This window comes from Lissotriton helveticus, chromosome 6 (assembly GCF_964261635.1).
Source record: "Lissotriton helveticus chromosome 6, aLisHel1.1, whole genome shotgun sequence".
NCBI lineage: Eukaryota > Metazoa > Chordata > Amphibia > Caudata > Salamandridae > Lissotriton > Lissotriton helveticus.
The window spans coordinates 775,598,538-775,603,002 of record NC_136067.1 but is presented as its reverse complement, the minus strand read 5'-3'; the positions used below and the strand labels follow the sequence as shown (position 1 = coordinate 775,603,002).

At 51.8% G+C, this 4,465-nt stretch overlaps 1 pseudogene; it reads left to right on the top strand.

The window, feature by feature from the left end:
- Positions 1–1,418: 1,418 nt before the first annotated feature.
- Positions 1,419–3,750, top strand: LOC144761530 (uncharacterized; annotated as a pseudogene).
- Positions 3,751–4,465: the final 715 nt, after the last annotated feature.

Below are 4,465 nucleotides of genomic sequence, written 5' to 3'. Positions count from 1 at the left end.
AGTGTAAGGGTGCAAGCCTCCTTCAATCAGTGTCCCCCTAGGCCGCACTTTCCTGACTATGCGGATATTGTCTTTTCGTGACCGGCACAGGAATTATCCCAGGGTAGGCCTGACGTGGCTGTGCGTCATCTGCAGTCCCCGCTCACGTTTATTGTCTTGTCGCGTCTTTCACCTCAACAGTCGGCCAGGTGCTAGGCCAAGCCGCGACACCCCCACGTGGCTGGTCTGCCGCCGCGCCTCGGGGGAGGAGAGTCTACAGACTGCTGTGCAGGGCCGCGAATGGGCTCCGCCACACAATAGACTTTAATCTGCCTCTTGGGTAGGGAGGGGAGTGCGTGCTTCTAAGTCTCTGCACCATAAAGAGTCACAGGTTCCGCAAGGCCGTTGCCTCCGTGAACTTCAGTTATGCAACGTGATCCGTCCCGCCGTGAAGCACTGTGACCCCAGCAGCTCCATTGTGTGGTGCCTTCTCGCTATCTACTACACGCTATGCGGGCAGTTCATATTACCAACAGCTAAGCGCGCCAAGTTTTCATCCCCCTATCTGCAATGGAGATCGAGACAGGTGTCTTCGCCGAGGGTGTCCACCAGTCCGGCAATATAGTCCCCACCAGGCTGATCTCCTCGGGAGGCTCGACGTGCGGTGAATCAGCGAATCCTTCACGATTTTATGCACTTGCGGGCCCCGCACACGGCTTCGAGTGTCTCTATCCCCTCCGCTATGAGCTCAGCCGTCTCTCCGCTCATTGGTGGCGCGGTGATAACCAGCACAACCTCTAGCCACGCTCCGGGCCTGCCGCGCTGTCTTGCTCTTTACTATAAAATATATATCTCCTAGGAGCTAGTGACAGCAGTGGATGTCCCTTTGTCACTCTCTGGTACCTTGTATGTTGCAGCGCTGGGACAGGCTAGCTGACTCCATCTCTCCGCATTGGTCACTTCCACTGGGCCAACACTTCAGGAGGGGAGCCTCGGTGTAGCGTAGCCCCCGGCTGCCGACCCCTCGCTCTCACAGTCTCCAGCGCTGCTGCCGGTCGGAGGTATCGTTACTCCTCCCGCCGGGCTGGCATGTCGGATCTCATTCAAACTCTCACCGAGTCAGGAGTTCGGTATGCTCAACCTTCTTGTGTGCTCTGATCGGGTCTCGATGCTGGTTTTGAAGGATAAATTTAGGATTAATATTCCAGGCTTGCAGGAGCCTCACTCACGTGCGACCATTCTGCATGTGCGCCCTCTAGCGCCTCAATTGTCAAAGGCTTCACCACACCCACAGCTGTCACTAGAGATCACCCATCACAAGATCTGTGTAATGACATCTCAAAATTCTTCTACAGCACAATTGCAACCATATGATGTGAAAAGAGAATAGGATACCCGCACGGACAGCCCATTTGTTGAAGGAGTGGTTTGCTTTAAAGATGGAGATTTTTCAGCTCATTGGTTCAATGTTTCAAACCCCTTCTCAATTGAATGAGAACGCTATGGCTATCTACATGAAACCTCTCGCAGCCATCGCACGCCAGCACAACCTCAACATCATCTCTTACGCCGACGACACCCAGCTGATCCTCTCCCTCACCAGAGACCCCGACACCACCAGAACCTGCCTACACAACGGGGTGAAAGACGTCGCCGAGTGGATGAAGGACAGCCGCCTGAAACTGAACTCGGACAAGACGGAAGTCCTCATCCTGGGATCTTCGCCCTCCGCCTGGGACGACTCCTGGTGGCCCCCAGCCCTGGGCACCGCACCCAAGCCAACCGACCACGCACGCAACCTGGGCTTCATCCTGGACCCCTCCCTCTCGATGACCAGACAAGTCAACGCCGTCTCCTCATCGTGCTTCAACACCCTGCGTATGCTTCGCAAGATCTTCCGCTGGATCCCGACCGAGACCAGGAAGACTGTCACCCAGGCACTCGTCACCAGCCGACTGGACTACGGAAACGCCCTCTACGCCGGAACCACAGCCAAGCTACAGAAAAGACTCCAGCGCATCCAGAACGCCTCCGCCCGACTCATCCTGGATGTCCCCCGATGCAGCCACATCTCCAGCCACCTGAGGAACCTGCACTGGCTCCCCGTCGACAAGAGGATCACGTTCCGGCTCCTCACCCACGCACACAAGTCTCTCCACGACCTGGGCCCCAAGTACCTCAACGACCGCCTGACCTCTACACGCCCACCTGCCAGCTACGGTCCACCAGCCTCGCCCTCGCAGCCGTACCACGCATCCGAAGAGCCACCGCCGGAAGAAGATCCTTCTCTTACCTGGCTGCCAAGACTTGGAACTCCCTCCCCATCCACCTTCGGCTGACCCAGGACCATCTCGCCTTCAGGAAACAACTCAAGACCTGGCTGTTCGAGCAGTAGCATACCCCTCCCCCCAAGCGCCTTGAGACCCTCCCAGGTGAGTAGTGCGCTATACAAATGGCATGATTGATTGATTGATTGATTGATTGATTATGGCTGAGGGCAAAGAATCGTCCCTTCCTGGAGGAAAACTTCAATCTGGGTCCTGTTCCGGAGCACTGGTGGTTGATGGAAGAACTGGTGGGTTCAAGATCAGCAAGGAGGACATTGGAGCTCCATGTGACTTCAAACATGTCGCTCACATTGGATGGGAATCTCGTTTTGCAACGTATATTGTGAATCTGGATCTGAAGTTTCTCTTCAGCAGAGCTGGCGTTCAACAAGAGGATCTGATGGATCAAAGAAACTTCCAAAAGGATTTTTGAGATCCTTGAAAGAAAAGGAGGGATGGAAGCTGTGCGACAAGAAGCCTTGAGCTTAGCTTTATCAGATGAATTGAGATCAAGTCCTTCTCCATCGGAAACGTCATCTGCAGACCATTCACAAGATCCTATGAGTGCACAATGCTGCCACCTCTACCGTTAAATCATTGCCCTTCAATGAACTTCCCTCCCCCACCATCATCATTACCTTCCTTGGATAATTCTGATGTTGCTTGTGATCCGATCATTCCTCCACCACTGCCACAGGCTTTAGAATGGCACACTTCAAATTCTGTGCAGTCTTCAACATCCTCTTCCTGTAGTAACAGCAATGCTGTTGATTCTGTCCACATTCCTCCACCACCACCGCTTCCACCTTCTCTTCCTTGTGTTGCAGATGATTGGGTCCCCGTGACACCACCACTGCCACCAATTCCATTTGTCAAAAATCAGACCTACTTGGATCCCCTGGCTCAATCACTTCTACCCCCTTTCAATTCTTTTCCATCGGTTGAGCCCCCCACTCTCCTACCACTTCCATCACCAGAGCGTAACGATTCCACCATTGATAAATACTGTAATGAGGTGTCAAATGCGGGGATTTATCTTTCACCACCATCCTCTCCTCCTTGCATTCATTCGGTTCCAGTTGACTCTACAATGCAGTTTCCATCACCCCTTACTCATTTACCTTCAGGTAACTCCAAACTGCTTCCTCAACCTCTAAACCCATCCCAGTCAGAAAGATCGGGGTGTCCAAAAGAAAACCGTGAGCCAGCCAGTGAAAAGCAAATGGAGCAGCCTGGAATACTAGAGCAGATCCGGAGAGGCATCCCGCTGAAAGCTGTGCATGTGGATGTTAAGGAAACAGGAGTGACCGATTCAAGCTCTCGCCCTCCCACTAAAAATGAAGGCATTGTTTCAGCACTTATGGATGTGATTCAGAGGAGGCAGATAGCCTTTAAGTTGTTGTTAGGTGAAGAGTTTGAAGTTAAAGAAGGCTGGGACGATTAAACAAAATTGAAATGCGACTGTCCACAGCAACTAGAAATGGAATTTGGGTGACGGGAGCTTCATAGTGTTCAAAAACTCCACAGTATGGCCCAGTGCACTGTGAATTGTATTCGATGTCTTCACAAGTGTTTAAGGGAAACCATCCTTCAGAGTGGTGTTCTAGCAAATGCATACACTGGTAGATGAATTTGTTGCCAATAAAATAAATATTCTAGATTTTTGCAACCATATGCAGCAACTTCCCCCTGGGCCTCTCCAGAAGTCTCACAGTGACGAAGTCAACACAATCACCATAAGAGACTCCATTAGCTCAGAGGAAACAACAACAATCATGAAAAACATTATCTCTGGGCCCGTTGAACCCTGCCCCCACTATGCCTTCAACAAAGGAGCAGGTCCTACCAGTGAGCCCCTTACCGCTATTCTCAACACCTCCATCAGTACAGCCATTGCCCTGGAACAATGGAAATATGCAGCTGTCAACGCTCTCCTAAAGAAAACCCAGTGCTTAATTTGTAAAATTGTAAGTGCCAGGGCTCTGACCAGGAGGCCACTGCAGCTTGCACCACCCATCGCCCCTGTCAGTGCTGCCAATGCAACTATTAACCATCTCTCTTGCATGTAAATGCGATAGTTTAGCTTATTCCAGGCCCCCAAAGCTAAAGCAATGGCTGGGGAGGCAGGTATTAATAATTGTTTTTACGTATATCGTTTC